Here is a 26863-nt window from a genome sequence, read left to right on the forward strand (position 1 = left end):
TTTTACATTTTAAGGTTACAACCTTATATAAACTTTTCCCATTTGTAAATCCACCCTTCACAACTCTCTCTATCTTTAACCTTTGTAATTTGAAAGGTTGTGAAGTATAGATTATACCATATATATATATATATATATATATATATTATTTTTCCAATAAATTTTATTAGTAGTTAAACCGGTTTTAACTAAACCAGCATATTCGCTATTTTGGTTGTCAATCCGATCCCAACAACACTAATTGAGAGCATTAGAGCACTCTGACCAGGTTTTTATTTGTTTTACTCTTTTTTTGGACAAATTAAGTGGACTTCCATGAATGATTGGGACTCATGACCCTTCAAGAATAGGCCCCATTACATGTCCATACTCTATCCGTGAGCGTGTGTCCTTTAACTTTAGGGCTTTAGGTTCCAACCCCTGAGTTTTAGCCCCCAATTTTAGCCCATTCATACAACGTTTTGTTCGATGAATGTCTCCTTTCATCTTCTGTAATGGGATGCCTCCTTTCATTATATTTCTCTAGTAAACTTTGGAATGATTAATGACGATCGGAAATTTTTGATATAAAATATCATGAATTATATTATGAGAAAGCTTTTTATGTTCCCCTTACAACATAGAAGTTGTATGTTCCCCCTTATCCAACCGTCCATTTTTTAATGGAGGGCCAAGATTGGTCAAATCACAATGTCACGTCATTATACTGTTTTATTTTTAATTTTTTTTCTATATATTTTGACACCAAATTTTGGACATCCATTCCCATATTAAACTGGCAATAACAAAAATATAAAAAAAATATTTTCAATAAAATAAAATAACCAAAATACCCCTGAAAGTTTCAAGGGGTATTTTGGTCATTATTTTTTATCGATCGAAAAATTATTGCTAATATTTTTTATAGGTGCACCCCAATGAGAAGATGACACGTACCAAATTTTATAATAAAAAAAAATTGTATTAAAAAAACTAAAAATAAAATACTTTAAGACGGTCGGATCTAAAATCAAATGGTGAGTGGCTCTCTTGATAAAAAATGGACGATTGGATGGTAGAGGGAACATAAAACTTCTATGTTGCAGGGGAACATAGAAAGCTTTCCTTTATATTATTTGGGCGCTTGACATGTCTTTTGCATGTGAAATCAATAGACTACAAAAGCGAAAATTTCTCTATCCTTTCCAAAGGATTCATATTCTAGTGATGATATATAATCGTGATGCATACAAAGAGATGTGAGTTTCTCACACGTTATATTTAAATCTATTTTAGTTAAGATATTCTTTACCGCAAGCAATTTTGTGGTGGGAAAGCTTTATATGTTCCCTAGAAATTCTATTCTCCTCTTATCCAACCGTCCATTTTCGAATGGAGGGTTAAGATTGCTCCAATCACTGTCACGTCTCTACATTTTTTTATTTTTAAATTTTTTTATATTTTTTTTTATAAACTGTTTTGACACCAAATTTTGGACGTCCATTCTTCCATTAAACTCGCACTAACAAAAAATCTAAAAAAAATAATTTCAATAAAATAAAATGACCAAACTACCCCTGAAAATTTTAAGGGGTATTTTGGTGATTATTTTTTATCAAAAAATTATTGTTAATATTTTTTATAGTTGTGCCCTAATAAGAAGATAGCACGTACCAAATTTCATATTTAGAAAAATTGTATTAAAAAAACTAAAAATAAAATACTAAGAGACGTCAGATCTAAGATCATACGGTGAGTAGCTCTCTTGATAAAAAATGGACGGCTGGATGGTAGGGAGAGGATAGAACTTCTATATTGTAGGGAGAACATAAAAATCTTTCCCTTTTGTGACAAAGAAGAGATAATTTGGCTACAATTAGTATTCACGGTCTTGGGCAGATCAAGCAATGGAAAGTTAAGGTCTAGGCCACAAAATTAGTACGAAGGCTGAGTGGGCCACAATGGGCTCGGTCTACGCTTTTTCTTATTTTTCTTTTTTCTTAATCTGTTAGGCCACGGGCTTGCCCTAGTCAGCTTTCCTTATTTTTCTTTTTTCTTTATCTATTAGGCCCGACCCTGATCAGGCTAGGGACCTAGGCCAACTCCCCTTTGGCCTGGATTTATAGGCACCATGGCAAAATCCAAGCCCAGCTACAACTTCTGTTGTCCGATATCTTAATCTTTTTCGATGGTTATAGCTTATGTTAGTGCTATGATTTTGTCTTTGAAACAAAGTATATGTAAAATAAGTAGAGGATAACATTTCTGGAAATGGAAAGAAAACAGGATTAATCAAAAGAACTTGCTAAAACTAGCATTTAAAGGGAAAATATTATATATTCCCCGTGAAAAAAAGGGAAAGCTTCTTGTATGCCACTGACGATAGGAAACTTACTCTCATCCACTTATCAGATTTTGAATGGATGACTGGGATACCTTCAGTCTAATGGCACGAGGAAGGCTCTGACTGTTCATTTTATTTGATATTATTATTTTATAAATGACCTGAACATAAAATTTGGTGGTGTCATTACCTCAATCGAGCACACCTAAAAAACATAAAATAAAAATTCAAAAAATAAATGACTTCTTTCCCCCTAAAACTTTTAGGGATATTTTTGTTATTTTATCTTATCAAGAATATTTTTTATATTTTTTTTTTTGTAGGTGTCACCTATGAGAGGATGATAATGTTCAAAATTTGGTTGTCAATTTTGCATTTATGTCTGACATTGTGACTCAGGCCTCCATTTAAATCAAATAGTTGGGAGAAGAGAGGCATATATAAATTCCTAATACCTAGTGACATAAATAAAGCTTTCCATATAAGAAAGTAGACCATGTTTACTTTCCGTATAAGAAAGTACACCATGTCACCAAAATTTATAGGCTCAAGACTAGGTAATCAAGGTGGTGGATTGCCGCAATATAATGCTTTGAGTTCCATTCTTATCACCAATGAGAGCTAAGAGCCCACACCTACAAAAAAAAAAAAAAAGTCAACAAAATTTATCAATGAAAAGTTGTGGAATGAACCAAGCGAGGTGGTAGGCCCCAGTTTATCAATTTTTATGTGTTTGAGTGAAATGTTTGCTTACATTGAAATAGCATAGCCAAAACAAAAATTAATTATGCACTTATATTCCCTCCTTTTCATTTTGACTAACATTTTACTTAATCAAAATTTTTTTAAATAGGAACTGTGGAACATGAAGTTGAGATGGTACATGGTGAAGATGAGAATAAAGGGGATAGTGACCTACCTTTGGGGTGACCTACCTTTGGCCTATAGGTCCTAAGTTGTTTCGTCATTTGGCTTCTTCATTTTTGGTTTTTTTTTTTTCTGGGTAATTCAGTAGTGATGATTGGGCCTGCCCATTCTTTCAAATAGTTTTGGAGTTAGTTTTTTAAAGTGTTAGTGATGTAATGTTAGTAGAAATGCAAGCCACAACGTGACGACTAGGATTTGGGGGTGCTACCACCATGACTGCAACATATGGGTCCTAAGTAGTTTCGTCGTTTGGCTTCTCCCTGGATTCCTATTCCGGCTGATTTGCTTTCCCTGCGGTATTCATGGTAATTTAATGTGTATAAATACTTTTGGTCCCTTATTGGGTGATAATTAATGGATTTGTTGGGGGTTTCATTATGTGATTGATTTGCATTCCAAAGCATATTTCATTACCTATGATTTGGGACAAATGTAGTGGCTTCCTTTATAGTAATTCTGTCGAGTGACAAAAATACGGTGACTTTTACGGCCAAAAAATGGTTCACGGGTTCAGGGAGAGGGGTTTGTGAGAGAGGTTTTCTTCTGTGTGGGGATGGGCTAGTATTAAGAGAAAATAATTTATAGACACTTTAGTAATTTTGATATCCCAAAAGTAAGAGGTGGTTATTATAAACTTAACTTGGAGTAGATCCATGGGTTTTTTGTGAACCCAAAGGTAATTAGATATGAAAGAGCACTATTTCCTTTTTCAATATTTATATATATAAAAAAAAAAAAAACCAAAAGTACACAAACATGCCAGGCTTGACCACTATAAGTATGAATCTTAAAATGGATCGCAAGCCTTAAGATGCTTCCTTTTTATTTTTGGGTCAAAATCTCTACTTGATTGTCCAACTTACATTGAGCATATAGTGATCAAAATAGGAGGAATACTCGGTGTGACTGGTGTTATAGTTGGTTTGGTCCGAACTGAAAACCAAATTTGCTTGAAAAATATATTAGAGCCATTATTTGAGTAGTTTTAGCTAGTTGAATCTGGTAGTTTCAAAAAAACGCTTGAAGTTTGGCTATTTAGCAGTGCTTGCTTAGTTGCCCAATTTAACGGCATTCAGTGAGTTTAACAGTATTTACATGAGTACTTACTGTTCACCTTACGTATGCCTCTGAGGGGTACATGGATACTCTCCCTTTTGCCAAAACCAGTAAAATCCTTGAAAACTAGTAATAAGAGTATTCAATGTTAAAAACTTGAAAAAAAAAAACAGAGAATTGTTTTGAGAAACATGCATCTTATTGAGCAATCAAAAATATCTTAATGAATGTGAAGAGCTAGAATTCATACCAGCTTCCTCTCTATTCAAGTTCAGCTGCCTAGAGAGAAACTTGGCATCTTTCCCCATTTAAAAGATGGAAAAAGTTTATATAAGAATGCCACCTTATAATGTAGACCTACGGATGCCCCTCAAAAATCCATCGGAAAAGGTAGTTTTAATGTTGAAAAACCCTTTGATTGATCATCTCCACATTGAGATGTATGACTATGAAAAATAGGAAGATTTTAAGTCTAAAAAATAGTGCATTTTACAACATATTATCTACACCGTCCATTTTCAAGATTTTCATAGGTTTATAGAGCTACTTGATTTTAACCATTTTTTAAATTTTAAATTTTATAATTAGATATAAAAATAGATTTTAAGATAGTCCTAAGAATATTTTATATCAAAAATATATACCATCATAAAAATTGAAGGGCTCCTTACCTCTACACCTACGGAGGCGTCTATATGCAATCTGCACCCTTAAAAGAATGACAATAGGAAGAATAAGCAAATTCCTCAATTGGTGCAAAGTTTAAAAACTTTTCCAAAAAAGAAAACATTTACACATTTATGTGTTATGTTAGGCACATAATTTATCATTGTATCAAACAAAATTTGGATACTTATAAAACATTGTTTTGTGTTGGTTTTTTGTGGCCTTTAAATGTCTTATGAGTGTGTAATGAAAAACATTTATTACAGTGAAACATAAATTCAGTAGGAGTGTGGTCCCTCGAGGACCATGCTAAGGAAATAATGTTTGCTGATACCAAACTGTACTTGACGATCTAGGCCAGTCGGTTGAAAAACCCAAGGTACCTTGCATAAAGAATAAATCGAGAAGAGTTCTGGGTTATCCCTTGATGAGGTCGGAGCTTATGCCTAGATGAGTGAGCCGAGAGACTGTGTGGCCCTTGTGTATGATGATAGGCCTACAGAGACGGGGGCCAAAACCTTATCCATGATCTATCACACGGCCTGCATATCGATAGATCATTCGAAAAAACAAGATATCCATATTTGGGAAAAGCGTATGCATGTGTGAGAGATACCCTTATGCACCATAGAGCTGTGTGGTTCTATCAGGTCATGGTGACCTTGACTCGTCTCTAGGAGAGGATCTGTAATCCACCGACTGAGATTGCGACCCCTTGGCTCATCAGACAGACTTTGGTGACCCGCTAATGAGCTTCTGCTTGGACTGTGGGTCATGAAAAACACTGTGTCAGTTCGATAAAGCAAGTGTGGTCTGTAGTCCACAATTGAAGGTGGAGTATCCCGTGATCGTTGGTAGAATTTTTGAACTATATGAATCCACTTTCCATCATATTAATTTAATTGTGTTCATTTTATTATAAAAATTATTTTAGATTTATTATTTGAATTTTTATAAGTCATTTGATATTTTATTTATTATTTCTGGATTTATAAAAATGAAGTTATTAATTTACAAAATTATAATGTTTTAAAATTTATTTTGTTTAATTTTAAAATATTTATAAAAATTACATGGGCCCACCATGTGGGTATTGGGTGGGGCCCACATGCTTCATATGGGTGGCACGCCCCACCCTTAGATGCCTCATCTTGATTACTTTGTGTACAAGTTAATTAAATATGGTAACTCTATCTTGTAGCATATGGTCAAATATTGAATTGGAAATAATGACTATATCTTATCTTGATTATTGAAGGAATGTCTTGACTTTATATATTCTTATAGAAAATAAGAGATGGAACATGCTACTTCATGGAATGAACAATATTTTATTAGATTTAATTTATTTATAAAATATTAATAGGAAAGTGATTTAAGGAAATGGGGATAATGGTTCATACATATTCCATAATATTGATGGCCCATTTATGGAATAGGTGGCTCAGATCTCTCACCCCCCAAGTCACTCTGATCAACGGTCCATATTCAATCTCAAGAAAGAGGCAAACTGTAAGAAACCTTAAACCTAACTTTGTATTATAAATAAATGTGTACCCTCCCCTATTCTCTACACCTTCTCTCTCCCACGATTCTCTCTCTCTCCTAAGACCCATAAGGGGAATGCCCCAACCCTAGGCCTCCTATTCTCTCTCTCTATCTTGACCTAAAGATACTAAAGGTTGGGAAATTAGGGTTAAGCTTAAATTATTTTGGGGTTAAGGTTTTGTAGAGATTTAATGGTGCTTACTCAGTTTGACAGAAATTGGCTTTCTCAGTTCGAGATTGAAGCTAGACCGCTGACCCCGCGCCATTGGATGTTGGTGACTTGGTGTGGGGTGTAATAAGCCCGGTTGAGGTAATCGCCAGCATCTTCTTTTATTTCATACAAATTTATTTTTATTCTCAAGCGTACTGTATAATTATATAAATGACATCAAGTAGTTGAGTTTTGTTTTATTGTTAAGTTGCTTTTATTTTGAAATATTTATTGATTGTAATAAGACCATATGTAAGTGACCTTTTTGTCAAAGCAAAAAGGGGTGATTATATATATATATATATATATATATATATATATATATATATATATATATATATATATATTTACCAGCAAAAGATCACATAGGTCTTACTTGCATTTTGTACATGGAGTTTTATTTTTAGTAAGGTATTTTTGATCATTAAGAAGAATGTGACGTCACCTACATGATGTATGACATCACGTACATGAGGTATGACATCACCTACATAAGTGTGACATGGTAATGGGCTTGACCTAGACAACTTTCCTTCTTTCTTTTTTTTTCTCTTTATCTATTGGGTCGGACTCTAACCATCGCTAGGGGCCTATGCCAAGTCCCCTTTGGCCCTGATTTATAGGCACCATGGCTTGTCCAAGCCCAGCAATAGCTTATGTTGTCCGATATCTTAATCTTTTAAGACGTTTATAGCTTACACTGGTCCTATGATTTTGTCCTCTGAAACAAAGTTAATGAAAAACAAGCCGAGGTTAACTTCTCTTGAAATTAAAAGAAAGGGGATTAATAAAATTTGTTTGCTAAAACTAGCATTTAAAAGTAAAATACTATATGTTCTCTATAAAAGAATGGAAAGTTTTGTATATGCCACTAAGCATAAAGAATTGTATATGGCACTGTCCTACTGTTGTCAAATTTAAATGGATGATTGGGATACATTCAGCCATAATGCGATGAGCAATCCCATTTTTTTTATTTTTAATCTTTTTCCTTTTTTTTTTACCAAGCCACATTAACATGAAATATACCTCAACGGGGCAGATATTTTTTTTTATTGGGAATGTTTTTATATTTTTTTGTCGGTGTGACCTATGAGAGGATAGTATGCTCAAAATTTGGTGTGAAGATTTGTAGGAAAATAAATAAATAAATATATTTAAGAATGAAATCATGACTGGGTCATCTCAGCTGTCCATTTAAATCAAATAGTCAAAAAGTGGCATATGAATTCCTAATAACTGAGGGTAAAAAGCTTTCTCATAAAAAAAGTACAACGTTTTTATACGTTTTTACTTAAGTCACCAAAATTTATAGGAGTGGGCTCAAGGCGAGGTGGCCAGGGTGGAGGCTTGGTACAATATAACATTTTGAGTTTCATTCATGCAATGGATGGGGAACCCCTCACCCAAACAAAAAGAGAAATGCCAAAATTTATCATTCAAAGGTGGGGAATGAACCAAGCGTGGTGGTTGGTACACTCGCCCATGTTTATCAATTTGTATGTGCTTAAGCGAAATGTTTGCTTACATTGAAATAGCATAGCTAAAACAAAAATTAATTATGCACTTATATTACTTCCCTTTTCATTTTGAGTAACACTTTTCTTGATTAAGAGTTTTTGAAACAGGAACTTTCGAACATGAAGTTGGTGCGTGGTGGAATGAGAATAAAGGGCAAGCTGAACTACCCTTGGCCTATGGGTCCTAAGTTGTTTTGTCGTTTGGTTTTTTTTTTTTCTTTTTTTTAGGTAATTCAGTGACAAAAACTGATTTTTAGTTTTTTTAAACTGTTAGTGGACTGATGTTAGAGGGAAAAAAACCACAAAGTGGTGACTAAGATTTGGAGGTGCTGCCATCACTACCCAATATATGGGTCTAAGTTCTTTCGTCGTTTGGCTTCTTCCTTGATTCCTAAAGTAAGAAGGGGGTTACTATAAATTTAAGTTGGAATGGATCCATGGGCTTTTGTTGGACCCAAGGGTAATTGGATCTGAAATGGCTCTCTTTCCTTTTTTCTTTTTCAATATTCATGAAAGCGAAAAAAACAAAAGAATACAGACATGCCGGGATTGACCACCATAATTATGGATTTGAAAATGGATCATAAGCCTTAAGATGCTTCCTTTTTATTTTGTGTCAAACTCTATACTTGGTTGTCCAACATAGATTGAGAGCATAGTGATCAAATTTTGAGGACTACTCAGTTTGACAGGTGCTACTCTTTGTTGATCTAAAGTGAAAATCAAATTTAGTTGAAAAATTTGTCAGAGCCATTGTTTGAATAGTTTTAACTAGTCGGACCTGCTGGTTTCGAAGAAGCACTTGACAATTGGCAATTGGCAATTTTGTGTTGCTTGCTTGTTGCGAGTCTAAACAGTACTCGCCTGAGTGCGGTTGACCTTACCTACGTATCCAAGGGGTGCATTGGTACTCACCTCAGCAGAAACTAACGGAATCCTTGAAACTAGTTATAAGAGTATTCAAAGTTAAAAACTTGTAAAAAACATAGAATTATTTTGAGAAACATGCATTTTTATCGAGTAATAACAAATATTTTGATGAATGTGAAGATCTAGAATTCATACCAGCTTCCTCTCAATTCAAGTTCAGATGCCAAGATAGAAAGTTGGCATCTTTCCCCATCTAAAAGAATGACAATGGGAAGAATAGGCAAATTAGTGAAAAATCAGTTGGTGCAAGCTTCAAAAACTTTTCCAAAAAGAAAGCGTTTAAAGATTTGTGAATCATGCTAGAGACTCCGGGGTCAGTGTGCCATCTTCATACTCCATTGCATCACGGTGAGCATTCACATGCGGTTCGTATAGAGCCGATGCTCTAAACAATCAAAGTAAAACACACCTTCAAATAGTGTTGAAAAATGTGGTTTTAACACTAGAAATCTTTGTGATAGCCTTAAAATATATTTTAATCTTTAATTATAAAATTTAAAGCTTAAAAAATGTGTAGATCAAGCAGATCTATGGAAACTTGAAAATCCTAAATATTGACGGTCCAAAATGCATCACAAGATCCACTATTTTCAAAACTTGAAATCCATATTTTTTTTCTCTCATGTCATGCATCTTGATGTCGAGATGATCAATTTGAGGATATTTGAGAAGCAAAACAACGTCTTCTAATGAAATTTTTGTGATGAGTTCTAATTTGATTGTTTAGATCCCACAGGCTAATTGTTACAGTATCAGCCAATGGTCCAGATTGAATCTGGGCTAATCTGACGGTCACAACTTTAAAAGGTATTTTAGTCAATTTATATTTTTTTAATTATTTTTAATTATTTTTTAAATATTTTTATTAGATTATTATTTTTTTTGATAATAGACGCTCAAAATTAAGCGATTTGGATTTGTAAAAAAAAAATAAAAATAAAAAATTCAAATACGAAATGAGGTCGTGACCATTAAATTAGGCCTAAATTTAATTTGGGCCGTTGGCTGACTGACTAGATCTTTTCCCTATATATATATATATATGGAAAACACTACGCAATGTCTATAGGCAAAAATGAATAGTGATTTCGCCAATACTATGCAACGCCTATAGGCGAAAATGAACAGTGATTTCCCCTACCCTCATCACTGTCCGAAGTTTATCGCGCGGTCACGATTGTCTTGTAGTGTTTTATTTTTCACTTTTTTTTTTACAAATTGGAATGACTTGAAATTTAGAGTGTATATTCATCAAAAATAGGGGAATCTTCAAAAAATATAAAAAAAATATTTTATATAAAAAATATTGACCAAAATACCCCTAAAAATTTTCGTGGGTATTTAGATCAATTTATTTTTCACGGATAATTATTTTAATATTTTTTTTAGATGAATCTAAATAAGATGTACATACCCTCCAAATTTCACATCATTCTGATTCGTAGAAAAAAAATGAAAAATAAAATATTAACTGACAATCGTAACCGCGTGGTGAAATTTAGATGGTAATGAGGGTAGGAAAAATCACTATTATTTTCACCTGTAGGCGTTGAAAAGACGTTTTATATATATATATATATATATATATATATATATATATATATATATATATATATATATATATATATATATATATATATAGATATATATAAAGGGTTGCGACCTTAACATGTAAAATTACATATGCTCCTCAAAAATCCATTGGAAAATCTTATTTTAATGCTGAAAAACCCTCTAATTGATCATCTTGACATTGAGATGTATGAATATAGAAACAAAAAATATTTTGAGTAACAAAAATAGTGCACCTTGCATCACATTATCTAGACCGTCAATTTTCAAGATTTTCATATGTTTATAGATCTATTTGATTTTAATTATTTTTGAAATTTAAACTTTTATAATTGGATATGAAACTAGATTTTAAGATAATCCCAGTACTTTTTTCACCAACATTACATATTATAATAAAATTTGGAGGTGGGCCTTAATTGGATTGTTTAAGGTTGCAACCCTAGAGAAACCACACCCCTTATATATATATATATATATATATAGCATTTTGTGAATTTGTTTTGAGGAAAAGTGGCTTGCATAACACTATTTCTAGCAATTCTAAATTGTTATTATCAAGAATGGCTAAGTGTGAGGTTATCTTATGTATTATGCAAAATACATGGTTTAGTATTCAAAATTTTATCCTACTTAACAAATGCGAGTATCTCATATTGAGAGAAAGAAGTGACGAATTCTTACTCTCCTACTAGAAAGTAGCTTTTGCTGCTCATTGGTTCGCGTGAAAAGGATTTCTTGAAAATTATTTTGGTAACTATGGAGAATCTGATAATTCTTTCTCTTAGCATTTTTTTGGTGAATTTTGATCCCCATTTCGCTAATTCTAAGAGGCCAAAATCTTCATTACTCTTGAATGTATTTAGTACACAATTTTAGTATATTTGTGGACTTGGAGAGATAGGCTAATTTGGACACTTTGCTAAATTTGGGCAAAAAACGACGGTTAGCTTCTTTTTAAAAGATTTCAACACCTACGGTCTCACATGAAAGTCGCAAAGAATCAAAATGCATATATCCAAGAGTTGAGAAAAACAATCTTTTGTCCACACTAATTGTGCAGTTTGGTAAAAAACATGTATTGCATTGTTTTCCCAATGAAGATTTGAGATATTATCAGTAAGTTTCGAAATAAAAAATATTAACTTGAGACATTTCCATTAGATTGACATTAATAGAAATGTTGGAATGTAAAATTCCTAAATAAAGGTAATATTGGAAGGAAAATGAAGAATATTATGTCTTTCGTCTTTCATCATAGTTAAGAAATATTATTGAAGATTGAAATGAAAGTGAGAAGCTAATTGCTAAATCTCAAAACTAAATTAAGGGTAAAGAATACAAAAAACAACAGTAACAAATTTTCAGGGATTCAAATCTTCCAAATAATTGGAAGACATATTCCATGTTTATTTTCAGGTGCTATCCAAATAATTCTACGATAGGGTAGAGAAAATATATGTACTTATAATAGATATTTCTAAATAAATATTATTTGATTAATATTTCAATAACAAATATTTCAAATAATAACAATAACTACAACAATAATAGTAATAAGATTGCATATAAATATTATAGCTATAAAATAATAATAATAACCGGAAAAATATAATATCATAATATTAGTGACGATAAAATATGATAATAGTTCAAACATAGATGAATATTTCAAACATAAACAACAACAACAGCGACAACAATAACAATAAAAAAATAAACATTGCATATGAATATTATCTAATATAACAATCATTGTGAAAATTATAGACTTTATAATATCATAACATCAATATTAGTATTATATTATAATATTAATATAATATTATATACCAATTCTTCTCTTTGCATTTTTTCTTTTTGTTACTTAAAATATGATATAAAGAAAAATGTGACTAGAAGAAGTAAAATGATAAATTATGGAATTATAATCGTCATAGTTTTTTCCACCATCCATTTTGCTTTTTTGTAGAGGCATCATTTTTTGACGTCTATCTCTAAGATGGATGTTTAATACATAACACGACTCACCATAACTAGGTCCTATTATTATTGCATAACTGTCAAAACTGTCACTATTACAATGATGATGATTTTATAAATATTTGTATATAAACTTTTAATACCTAAAGGGACCAGGCACTACAGTTTGTTAAATACTTTGGAATATTCCACATTACTAGTGTCATTTTCTAATTATCTCTAAAAAAACATGTCATCCGTAATCATAATCTACAAATATACTTCACCCAACCTTATTTAAATTGATTTACTACGTGCAACGCATGTAATCCATTGTTATTATTATTTCTATGATTTTATCCCTCCAAAGCAAGCCCCATCTAACAAGTATCTTAATAAAAAAATGGAAGCTATTCCAATTAACTACATTCTCAATTACATATGAAATCAATGACAGGGAATACGTAGACATTTTAACCCTGCCATGTTTAGATTCACAGGTAATATTTGCATTATGCACTAAAAGTATAAAGGAAAACCAATTTAAAAAGGAGTGTGGTTTGCATAAGGTTGCAACCTTAATAAATCCAATTAAGACGCACCTCAAAATTTTATCATAAATGTAATTTCGATATAAAATATTCTTAAGATGTCTCAAGAATCAATTTTCATCTCTAATTATAAAAGTTTAAACTCTAAAAATGGTTCAAATCAAGTAGATCTATAAACACATGAAAATCTTGAAAATAGACCGTCCGGATAACATGTTGCAAGATATGTTATTTCACATTATTTCACGGAGTTAGAAATCATTTTTTTCTTTTCATATTCATAATTCCAACATCCAAACAAACCTTTTATAATGGATTTTTGAGGTGCAATTCACTCTACATTTTAAGGTTGGAACTTATGTAAACTTTTTTCTTTATAAATTAGAAACGAAAAGACCAGGGTAGGCTCAATTTGTTGAATGACAAAACAACATTACCGTTTATTTTCTTCTCTTAGTACTCAACTAAAATTTTCTAAAATTAGACATATTTCTTGCAGCAAGATATCACCTCACCCGTTACGTCTCTCTCTCTCCTTTATCAAAGATCAATTGATCCTCGAAAATTAAAACAAATGGAAATTGGTAAAAATGGCAGTAATCTCTCTTTCATAATTTATATGAATGAGAACCCAGTGCCACTAGCCCTCCTATTTCCCTTTTTCAATGGTAAAAGACCACTGTCCCACCCTTCCGGTAACTCAGTGTCACGAGAATATTCCATATTCATGAGAAGTTTGGTAAAATTTTATTTTGGCGGCCTACCTAACACAACACATCTTCTTTTTTGGCGTTTGGGACGAGTGAAGGGAAACTCTAACTTTTTTTATTTTTTGTAACTTTTTCATTTTACTGGATTTTGTTCAATCCATAAAAATAAAAAAGTTAAAAAAAAGTAATAAATAAATAAATAAAATTAATGGATTAACAGGGAAATTCAAAGAAAAAAAAGTGCAAATTTTCAAATAATCTTAAAAATTATCACAATCATCGAAAAGCTTAATTCTAACTAATATAATAGTGTTCTCCATATTTGTTTTTATGTATTTTTCTGTTTTATAATATTTTTTACCTCAAAGCTCACAGCTGGCTGAGGAGGCTGAGTTACACGCGAGCTCAAGTAAACTTGGCCGAGTCCTGTACCATTGCACATCCATTACCACTTCATGGGGAACTGTAAAACCAATGAGGTAGTGGCACCACTGAGCAAATACCTTCAAATAATCAACCCGAAAAATAAGAACGGATGCCGTTCTTATGACATCGCCTTCGAACCCGCCATGCTGCGTTATGTTTGTTTTTATGATTTTTTTCATGTTTGTCCACAGCTTTCTTAAACCTGTTACTCGACATTGCTTCTCTGACAACCAACCTCGAAGAAGATCTGTATGAATACCATGTTCAAGAAAGCCTGTGGAAAGCATGAAAACATCAAACCTTCGATCGTCGTCTGAAATTTCTAAGTGAAAAACACTTACAATGTTGAGAACAAAAAGAGGGAGCAAGAGACGAGAATGGTGATATGGAGAGAGCACATGGAATCCCTTTTTCTAGAGGTCCGGGTTAGAGTTAACCACCCCACTTCTCACGGTTGACCCGGGCTACCTAACTGAATCATTCCAAGTCGGGCGGCATTTTTGCCAAGTGCCCAAACTAGTGTGGGAAAAGACGAGTCGGGCCGACTACTCCGCCCATGCCCTAACCACTCATCCGAATCTGAGTAATTGTAGTTAGAAAAAATTCAAAATAGAATTTTAAAAAACACAGCTAATTGTGGTTAAAAAATAGCAAAAACTAAATTTTAAAACATGAGTATGTGATTGGAAGAATTCTTAATTTTTTTTAAAAAGGGCGCAAGATATTTTAAATTAATTATTCACAGTCAAAATATTTTTCAATCTCCGACAAAATGATAGAAAACATAAATAAACATCTTACAACTATATTTTTTATTTTTTAAAATTTCTTTTTAAAATTTTTTTAAGATCTCCAAGTTGGACATCCAACTCGACACAACTCGGGCTTGGCAAGGGCCCGAGCCTGAGTAACTCGGCCAAGTAGAAACTAATGGATGGACTTTTCAAATGCTGACTCAAACTAACTGACGCTTTACAATCTCAACAATAGGAGAAGCGGTTATGATATAAGGAAATGTATATGATTAGACCATTTACTTTTAATACAAGGTCACAATTAATTGTCAACCATTGGATGTGAAATCAGATGGATGGTGATGTGTTAGACACAAAGCCTGAAATAAATTTTCTTGAAAGTTGTTAGTCTTTCAGTTTAAACAAGATTGAACAAAAAAGGAAATGGTGGAAGGTCGATTTTCAAATGGACATAGTTTGTTATTTTAACTTGAGATAGAAAACAATCGATTTCTCCCTCATTGTTTCATCTAGTGTTTTAAAAATCAAATCGGTAGGGCTGATCATTCACCCATAGATCCATGTCGGATAATTGGATCAGTGATCCCAGGTGTGGATTGATATATATATATATATATATATATATATATATATATATATATATATATATATATATATATATATATATATATATATATATATATATATATATATATATATATATAAAGCTGACTAGCTCATATGAACATATGACCCCAACGACTCAAATTGAATCTGGGCCCACAATCACAGATGTCCTGTAGTGTTGAATTTTTTTTTTTTTTTTCTACAAATCCAAATCACTTGAAATTATAGACGTGTATTCATTAAAAATAGGGATATTCTAAACTTCACAACCCTTCAAATTACAAATGTTCAAGATAGATAGAGCTGTGAATGGTGGATTTATTAATTTTGTTGTCTATTTTTTTAAAAAAGTTACTTTTGCAGGGAAAATTTGTAAATATTACTAAAAAACAAAAGGTATTTTTGTTATCTCTATAAGGGGTAAAATTGAAGTTTTAACTAAAAGACAATGACACTCTACAAAATAAAGTTTAAGGACACTAACTTCCAAAATGCCATTGTATTTTTGTGAAAATTTCAAATTTGTCATTGCTTAATAGTAAAGTTACCTATTTAAATAAGTTTTTAATGAAAAAATAATGATTGTTTTGATAATATACTCATTACAACCCCTTTTAACTTAAACCTTTGTATTTTGAGGAATTGTTAACTCAAGACAATCCCATATATATATATATATATATATATATATATATATATATATATATATATATATATATATATATATATATATATATATATATATATATATATATATATATATATATATATATATATATATATATATATATATATATGAGTGTGTGTCTGTGTGTGAAAATGAACAATATTTTCGCCCATAGGCTCGGCACCGTTCGATTTTTTCAAACGGCATGGATTAAAAGACCACCATGGACATAGCGTGTTTTTAAGGCAAAACTGCAACCGCTTTACAAAAGCTGTTGCGGGGTGAAACACAATTCAAATTCGTCCATAAGCATTCGATCTTTCGATTCTTTTTTAAACATTAGTTCCTTCGATCTTTGAATTCTTTTTGTTTGAAATTCTAAGAAAGTGTCGCAAAGGTTGGCTTTTATATCCATTTTTTAAGAAAGTGCCTTCAATCTTTGAGTATTTTTTTTTATTGAAGTTCCAAGAAAGTATCACAAGGGTTGGTTTTTGTATCATTTTTAAATTTTATATGAGGTCAGTGAAATATCCTATTAGTGATTTTGAAGTTTGGTTCGATTTGTGTAATAATATTTTTGGAATATTATAACTACATTCATACATAGTTTAAATGTAGTAAAATGTATAGGATATATGACATTGGCAAATCTTTTACGTTGGCTTTTAATATGGAATTACATGCTTTTAATAGGATAAGATGTTGGAATAACATATTTTTATTATGATAAATTTTTATTTTTGCTCTTTTTTTTGGTAATATAAAAGCTTTTACAGTATCTCTATATAACTTTAAGCTAATTTGTGAGGCTAAATTAAAAAACTAGAGAAAAGCCAAAAGTTTGCTTAACGAAATATAAAGTTGGCTGATGGAACAAAATAGGTTAGAATATTGGAAGAGACTAAAGAGGTTTATTAATTTTAAGTGATTTTTAAATTAGTATCATATTGTGTTTATCTTGTGTAGTTTTTTGTGTTTATTTTATTTATAATTATTTTTTATTTTTTATTTTAAATTAAAATTAATATTTTATAAAAGGATGCGGTTTCTATAAGGTTGCAACCTTAAACAATCCAATTAAGGCGCACTTCCAAATTTTATCATAACATGCAATTTTGTTGGAAAAAATTCATAGGGTTATCTTAAAACCTATTTTCATATCTAATTAGAAAATTATAAACTCTAAAAATAGTTAAAATCAAGGAGATCTATAAACATATGAAAATCTTAAAAATGGATAGCCTAGACAATGTGTTGCAAGATGCACTATTTCTAATACTCAAAATCTTTTTTTTTTATATTCATACATCTCGATGTCGAATGATCAAATAGAGGGTTTTTCAAAATTAAAATAACCTTTCCGATAGATTTTTAAGATGCATATGTAATTCTATATTTTAAGGGTGCAACTTTATATAAACTTTTCCCTTTATAAAAACTTTTTATGGTTAATATATTTAGGGAAAAGTTTTAATAAGGTTGGAACCTTAAAATGTAGAATCACAGATGCACCTAAAAAATCTATCGGAAATGTTGTTTTAATGTTGAAAAAACTCTCTAATCATCTTGACATCAAGATGTATAAATATGAAAAAAAAAAAAAAAAAATTTGAGTCCCGAAAATAGTGCACCTTGTAACACATTATCTAGATCGTTCATTTTCAAGAGTTTCATATATTTATAAATCTACTTGATTTTAACCATTTTTGGATTTTAAAATTTTCTAATTAGATATAAAAATAGATTTTAAGATAATACTAAGAATTTTTTACAATAAAATTACATATTATCATTACAATTTTAAGGTACACCATAATTGAATCGTTTAAGGTTGCAACTTTATAGAAACCGCTCCCATACATTTAATACATATTCAAAACACATGCACGCGATTAGCCTTCTTAAAGGCGAAATTCAAACGCTGCAGTACCCCTTTTGTCTCCCCTTCTTAATCTACATCCATCTCTCCATTCCAATAACCTCAAACCCCTCCTCACTATCTTCGCAAAACTCTTTTCCTCTCTCTCCAATTTTATTTATTCTATTTCTCTAATTAATTTGATAAACTTCGAAACCCATTAAATATCCCTTCTCTTTCTCTAATTAATTTTATAAACTTCAAACCCATTAAAAAAACAAGGGTATAATCTGTATAAAGTTGCAACCTTAAACAATCAAATTAAGGTGAATCTCTAAATATTATCATAAATATAATTTTGGTATCAAAATTTTTTAGAATGGTTTGAGAATATATTTTCATCTCTAACTATAAATTTTAAACTCTAAACATGGTTCAACTCAAGTATAACTATAAATATTTAAAAATAGATAGTCCAATAATGTGTTGTAAAATACACAATTTTTAGGACTCGAAAGCTTTTTTTTCCTTTTCATATTAATACATCTCAACGCCTTGAGATGATCAATTAGAGGGTTTTCCAATATCAAATCAATAATTTTTAAAGTGCACTTTAATTTTACATTTTAAAATTACAACTTTAGGTAAACCTTTTCCAATAAATAAAACAAATGTCCAAATCAAACCCCAAAATATCAACCGGGTATCCCTCCCTCACTCTACCTTCAAGCTCAACTATTTTCTGTACGCCATCGACAGTACAGCATCTAACGGATGAGCCAAGCTCCCTCTTTAAAGTCTTACTTCTCTTCCTACTCCGTTATCTCCCACTCAACCTCTCCCTCTCTCTCTCCTTCTACTTTTCTCTCTCTAATCGTTCTTATCGTCCTCCGTATACAATCAGAGCACGACCTCTCTCTGTCTTCCCTTTTTTTAGTCTAGGTTCGTCACGTATCATTTATGAAGCTTAAAACTTTATAAATAAATATAAAATTATATTTTAATGCTATCACAAAGATTTTCAATATTGAAACCACATTTCTCGACACTATTTGAAAGTAGGTTAAAAATTGATTGTTTAGAGCCTCGGCTCTATACAAACCACTCCCTTATATTTAAATCTATTTTAGTTGAAATATTCTTTATAGCATGCGTTTTTGTGGCAAAGAAGAGATTATTTGATTATGATTAGTATTTGCGGGACTAGGCCACGAAATTAGGGTCTAGGCCGGGCTCGGCCTAGTTAGCTTTTCTTATTTTTCCTTTTTCTTAATATGTCAGGCACGCTTAGTCAGCTTTCCTTATTTTAGTTCTTTTCTTTATCTACTATGCCCTACCTTGACCAGGCTAGGGATCTAGGCCAAGTCCCCTTTTGGCCCGGATTTATAACAACAATGGCAAAGTCCAAGCCCAGCTATAGCTTATGTTGCCCGACATTTTTTAATCACTTTAGACGGTTATAATTTATGTTGGTCCTATGATTTTGTCCTTTAAGACATAGTAAGCAAAAGGATAACAAGGGAAAAAATAAGAAAAAGGATAACATTTCTTAAGAAAGGGGATTAATTAAAAATAAATTGCTAAAATTAGCATTTACAGTGAAAATATTATATGTTATCTATAAAAAAAGGGAAAACTTTCTATATGCCACTAAGCATAGGGAATTCATATATGCCACTATCCTCCCGTTGTTAGATTTGAATGAATAATTGGGATACCTTCAGCCATAATGTCATAAGTACGCCTTTCACCGCTTATTTTATTGTAAATTTATTGTTTATTATTATTATTATTATTATTATTATTATTATTATTAACAAACCACGTTAATGTGAAATTTGGCAGTGTCATTACGTCAATGGGGCACACCTAAAAAAATAAAAATAAATTCAAAAAATTAACGACTAGATTGCCCCTAAAACTTTTAGGGATATTTTTGCTATTTTATTTTATCATAAATATTTTTTATAGTTTTCATAGGTGCGACATATGAAAGGATGATATGCCCAAAATTTAGTTGTTAATATGATTTGTAAAAAAAATAAAAAAGTGCAACATTTTTATTTTTAAGTCACCAAAATTTAATTATGCGCTCATATTCTTCTCTAATAAAGTTAATTATACGCTTAGATTCTTTTCTTTTTCGTTTCGAGTAACATTGTTCTTAATCAAGTGTTTTTGAAAGATAAACTTCGGAAAAGGAAGTTGAGATGGTGCAGAGTGAAGATGAGAATAAAGGGCAAGGTCACCTAGTTTGGCTTCTCTCTAAATTCATATTATGCCTGATTTGCTTTTCCCGAGTAGTCATGGATGGCGAGATTTAAAATGCTTTCTTTTTATTATTGTGTCAAAATCTACACTTCATTGTCCAACTTAGATTGAGCTCATAGTAATCAAAATTAGAGGATGACTCGGTTTCGCATGTGCTATAGTTAAGTCGTGTCCAAAGTGAAAACTAAATTTGCTTGAAAAATTTACCTGAGCCAATGTTTGAGTAGTTTTGACTGGTTGGATCTACTGGTTTCGAGAATCGTGCTTGCTTATTTATTTGCCCAAATTTAACCGCTTTCATTGATTTTGCCTAAATTTAATAGCATTCATCGATTCTGAACAGTGAGGGTGGTGCTTGCTTATTTATTTGCCCAAATTTAACAGCATTCATCGATTCTGAATAGTACTCACCCTACTTATGTATTATGGGAATTTGCCTGTGCCAAAACCAGCGAAGTCGTTAAAAACTAGTAATAAGAATATTAAGTAATAAGAAGATTCAAAACTAGCGAAAAACCTAGAATTGTTTTGAGACATGCATCCTACGAGGAATAAAACTTATTTTGATGAATATGAAGAGCCACAATTCGTACAAGCTTTCTCTCAATTCAAGTTCAGCTCCCAAGAGAGAAACTTGGCATTTTTTTGAAAGTTTGAGACAGGCATTTTTTTAAAGCATAGTGTATATAGTTTTTAATTTTTTTAATATTCACTGAATAGAACACTTATAATAGTTCAAATACAATTAATCAACTAAATAATGAACAAAAAAACAATTATAAAAAGGTTTTCACTTGCTGCCACTAACAAAACTTCTCGTGTTCGATCAACAAAAAATCACATAATACATATGCACAAGAAAAATCTACCTGCCCTCTTTCTATACCCACCCTCTCTCTATTCCTCTTTCTGTCAATAGCTAAACACTCTCTGTCTATCTCTCGCTAAACACTCTTTGTCTATGAGTTTGTTTCTCTGTCAATGGCTAAACACTCTTTTCTGTCCTAATAAGATTATCTCATATCAAGAACTCACGAGTCTTTAGAGTAATCGGTATTTGTCAAGACTAACCAGACATTATCCATCCCACTTTTCAAGCTTTCATCGATAATATTGGCTGCATTAGAGGAAATTTTCTCTTTCTCTTTGACTGTATGGAAATCCTTGTTGACATGCACATTTTTCTTGCAATAATCCTTGTTGTCACGTATATCAGTATTTTTTGTTCATGCCTAGGGTGTATAATTGTTGTTTAAAAGACAAACGATTGGTGAGAGAGTTTGTGATACATCATGATAAGACCCATACGAATAAGGGAGTGAGGACAACAAAATTATAACATGATCCTCATCATCTATCTTAACACCAATGCTCAATAATTTATAAATAATTTTATTACATTGATTCAGATGCTCATGAATATTCACACCTTCATACATGCGCAAGGTGTATAGTTGTTGTTTCAAAAATAGTTGATTTTGAGGGACTTTGTTATTTACAGACTCCCATGCTTTGACAAAAGATGTTGTTGATCCTCATTGATGATGTTCAACAACACTTCACTTGATATGAATAATCGAATAGTGCTTATAGCCCTCATATGGACTATTTATCCTTGAAATATTGGAGTAATCCCTCAACACCTAGTGGGTTTCTTGGTGGGCATGTCTTTAATGCACCGTCCGTCAATAATTCCATTAATTTGGGGCAATCCCTCAACACCTAGTCGGTTTCTTGGTGGGTATGTACTTACTACACTGTCCTTCAAGAATTCTATTAATTTAATGAATATAACCATTAGTTTCGTTGTTAGCTAGCGCTTTCTTCCACCATCAATATTCATGCATTTAATTGTTTGGAAAAAGTTTATCTAAGGATGCAACTTTAAAATGTAGAATTACATATGCATCTCAAAAATCAACCTTATAGAAAGTGCACCCTTTATGTTTTAGCGTATGCTTTCTCTCATCATCACCGTGAGAGAAATGTTGAAGCTTAGATGGATAACCATGGCTAGGACTCAGAAGCCCATTGATGCCATTCCTACTTTGCACATGCATGCTATAAATGGAGTTTTCATATTGTGTGATGGGAAAGTGTTGGGTTTGGTGATAGCTAAATCACCATGCTCGTATTTTCTTCTAAAGATTAGGGTATTATGGAAAATAAAAATTAGATTTTTTTGAGAAGCAAGAAAGTGATATTTTTATAAGAGAGTGAATGATGACATAGTACCCCTCCTTTGAGAGTCACCCCTCTGGGGGTTATGGGAATGGATCTCCAATATGAAGATGGGTCTTCAAGAGAGAGAGAGATATAGCCTCTGGGAGAGAAGCAGTATTCCTATGAGTTTTGAGTTGGTTAACTTCAACTTCTAGAGAGAGAAAATCTTTATGTTGATCGCTAAGTTATCTTTTCAGTAGCGGTATTGTGGTGGGAAAGAGGATGTTGATCGATGGTGTTGCTCGGTCGTAAGAGCGGGTTTAGAAATAAAGATCAGTGATGGTTTTTTACCGATGTTTAAAAATAGGTATTATCTCTTGTAACCCAAAACTGTAATCTTCATTGTGATAGTGAATTTCTAGTGGTCTAAGCTGTGGATGTAGCCCTATGGGGTCGTGTCTTGTTGCGGTGTGCTTTTTATGTTTGCTTTATTTCTCGCACCCGATTTATAATTGTAGTCATCTACTTCGCGTGATCTTGGGTCGAATCCTGGTGTTTGGGATTCCCCGTTTCGCAATATAAGGGATTCTCGAGAACCTTATAATTGGTATCAGAGCATAAAGTGTTTACGGGGGGCTAAGGCTTGCATTAAAAAAATGATGAATGGTGGAGTTTGATGGATACATGGTTTGAGGTGGAGAAATATAGAGGGAAAGTGTTTGTTAAAATTGAACAATGGAGGTAAGTGAGAAGAAATCAAGATATATCCATGATTTGAGGTGGAGAAATATGAAGGGAAAGTGTTTGTCAAAATTCCACAATAGAGGCCAGTATGTAGAAATCAAGAACTCTATTCAATAAAGATTGTCAAGGAAATTATGATGATTTTGCTATCAAGGTGAAGATTGTTGGGTTTGATGATAGCTAAATCACCATACACATATTTCTTCTAAAGATTAGGGTATTATGGAAAAGAGAAATTTGACTTTCTTGATAAGGAAGAAAGTGATATCTTTATAAGAGAGTGAATGAGAACATAATAACCATCCTTTGAGGGTCACCCCTTTGGGGGTTATAGGAATGGATCTCCAATACGGAGACGAGTCTTTAAGAAAGAGAGACATGGCCTCCGATAGAGAGACAATATTCCCATGAGTTTTTGGTTGGTTAACTTCCATTTCTAGCTAGAGAAAATCTCTATGTTATTCTCGAGGTTATCTTTTCAGTAGCGGTATTGCGGTAGGAAAGAAGATGTTGATTGACGGTGTTACTTGGTCGGGAGAGTGAGTTTAGAAGGGAAGATCGGTGATGGTCTTTTATTGATGTTTACATATAGGTATTATATCTTGTAACCTAAAACTGTAATTTTCATTGTAATAGTAGATTTCTAGTTGCCGAGGCCGTAGGTGTAGCCCTACGGGGTGAACCATGTAAATCGTGTGTTGTTGTAGTGTGTTTTTTATGTTCGTTTTATTTCTCCCACTCGATTTATAGTTGTATTTATCTGCTTCACGTTTAGTCAATCATGTACACGATCTTGGTTGGGATCCCGATGTTGGGATTTCGGTTCCGCAATATAAGGGATTCTCGAGAACCCTACATAAAGGTTGCAATATTTAGATCTATATCTAACGTGTCAAAGTTTTTTTTATTTTTAATATTTTCTTACAGATTATATGAATATGACATTTAGTAAATGCCATCATCTCAATGGACACACGTAAGAAAAAATAGTAAAAAAAATATTTTCGATAACATACAATGATCAAAATACCTTTGAAACTTTCAAGAGCATTTTAATTATTTTATTTTGTTGACAATAATTTTTTTTTATATTTTTTACAATTACGAGTTTAAGAGAGGAGTGACCCCTAAAAGTTTGTGCCAAAATAATTTGTAAAAAAAATTAAAAATAAAATGATTTAGAGATGTGACATTGTAATTGGGACCATCTCAACTGTCCATTATGAACGGTTGGATAGAGGCAAATATGTAAGTTTTATGCAAAGCTTGCCCTTGTGGGATACAGGCAACTCCGTCTGCCTGCATGATAAGTTTTTTAAAGCCACTATACCTGCACTAAAATGAGGGAGAGCAATGCCAAAGATGTCCTCCTCACCTATGCAATAAGGTTGGTTACATTATAAGTACCAGCGAGGGACACCTGCTACACCATGCATTGAGTATACTCTTTAGATATTATAAGTTGGAAAAAAGTTTATATAAAGTTGCAATCTTAAAATGTAAAATTAAAGATGCATCTCAAAAATCCATCGGAAAAAGTTGTTTTAATGTTAAAAACCCTCTAATTGATCATCTCAATATCGAGATGTATGAATACAAAAACAAAAATTGAGTCCCATAAATAGTGCATCTTGCAACAAATTATCTAGGCTGTTTATTTTCAAGATTTTCATATGTTAATAGATCTATTATTGTGAGGCCCCAATTTTGGACTGGAAGGGACACCAAAGAGAACTTCCTTCTGCCCTTCAATCCCTTGGATAGATAGAAAGGTACTTGATTACAACTATTTTTTTAATTTAAAATTTTATAATTTGATGTGAAAATAGATTTTCAGATGATGATAAGAATTTTTCACATTTCACACTAATATTGCATGTCATGATAAAATTTGGAAATGCATCTCAATTGGATTGTATATGGTTGCAACCTCATATAAACCACACCCTTTGAGTTTTCATGTTTAACATTATGTGATGCATTCATATACACCATATTATATAAGAAATGTTGTAGTAGGAATTTTAGTCCATTTCATATGAACTTTGCAATTTGTATTTTTAATTGAGTGTTCCTACAAGTTTACAATGTACAATTGCCTACTCAAATAAACAACATATTTATACAATGAGTATAGTTGAAATGAGGATGTTGAGATGGATGAGTGGTAAACTAATAAAGAATATAATTCAAATAAAATACATTTGAGACATGATTGCTCATGTTACAATACCCTGCTAAGATGTTGGTAGATTTTGAATCTTTTTTTAATAGCATTTTTTGGTATAATTTGGAGTGTCCCCTCGTTTTATTGGCATGCACCTAGAAAAAATAAAATTGGTTACAATGAAAATAAGTGATTAAAAAGCTCCTTCATGTTTCAAGGATATTTTAATATTTTTCATCATCAAACCTATTGGTTATTATTTTTATCGTGCACATTCCCATGAGATGTGTAGATGCACTAAATAGTGAAAGCTAAAAATAAAATACTTTGAGCCGTTTAATAAACATCTAACATTTAGGGGTTGTTTGGATACCTGGAAATATATTGTCTATAAAATATATTACTGACATAATACATTACTGCATAATGCATTACTTTAAATGGATTGTTATTGTTTAGGTAGCATTTAGATGCAACCTGGCAAATACATTGTTATTGTTTGGCTATGTCTGGAAGAAATATAGAAAATGCATTACTAACATTTTACCAGCACGTGCTTGTAAACTATCATTTCTTTCTTTTTTGTCACAAAATTCCTCTAAAATACATAATTTTCAGTTCCTTCTTTTTTGTCACAAAATTCCACTAAAATACGGAATTAAAATCATCATCACACGATTTCAAAAAGATTTCTAATAAAAACATTATCACCATTTCAAAAAGATTTTCCAATAATAACTTGTATCATTTTACAGTTATGACACTATTTCCTACTTATTTTAAGTGCCTTGGTAAATCACATGTTTTCGAACATGACAGTGGTTTCAACATGATAAGTCATTGGAACAATATAATTGGAATAACTTGATTTTATTATGATAAGCCATATTTTTATTTATTTTTTATAGAAGTCTTTCAAATGTCTCTCTGTATAATTTCAAATAAACAATAAATTTATGATACTAAATTCAAAATTTGTAGGGTACGAGTTAAAAAATGGGAAGAAGTTTGATTAGTAAACTAGAAGGTTTGGTAATTGCAGTATAAAATTTTGAGGTATTGGAGAAGACTAAAGAGGTATGTTATTTCAATTGAGATTTTAGTAATCTCTTATGAGGATGGTGTTGTGTGAAATTTTTTATTATGATTGTGTTGTGTAATTTATCATTGATTATTGATTTTTATTTTTATTACTTTTGTTTTTATATGACATTGATGCCAGGGGAGGAG

The 26863-nt window shown here is 31.7% G+C and overlaps 1 long non-coding RNA gene across 5 annotated transcripts; it reads right to left on the reverse strand.

Annotated features, from left to right (window-relative positions):
• Positions 1–2670: 2670 nt before the first annotated feature.
• Positions 2671–14894, reverse strand: LOC110008107 (uncharacterized). Of its 5 annotated transcripts, XR_016059136.1 has the most exons (5): positions 14744–14838; positions 14338–14676; positions 5589–5737; positions 5356–5514; positions 2671–2958 (listed from the first exon to the last, which is right to left on the reverse strand). It is a non-coding gene; the product is annotated as an uncharacterized LOC110008107 (long non-coding RNA). The 5 variants fall into 5 exon arrangements; XR_016059138.1 differs by lacking the exon at positions 5356–5514 and having other exon boundaries at positions 14744–14837; XR_016059137.1 differs by lacking the exon at positions 2671–2958 and having other exon boundaries at positions 5211–5502; positions 14744–14837.
• Positions 14895–26863: the final 11969 nt, after the last annotated feature.

Source organism: Amborella trichopoda, chromosome 7 (genome assembly GCF_054954075.1).
Source record: "Amborella trichopoda isolate Santa Cruz 75 chromosome 7, AtrichopodaSantaCruz75HAP2 v2.0, whole genome shotgun sequence".
In the NCBI taxonomy this organism is placed as follows: Eukaryota; Viridiplantae; Streptophyta; class Magnoliopsida; order Amborellales; family Amborellaceae; genus Amborella; species Amborella trichopoda.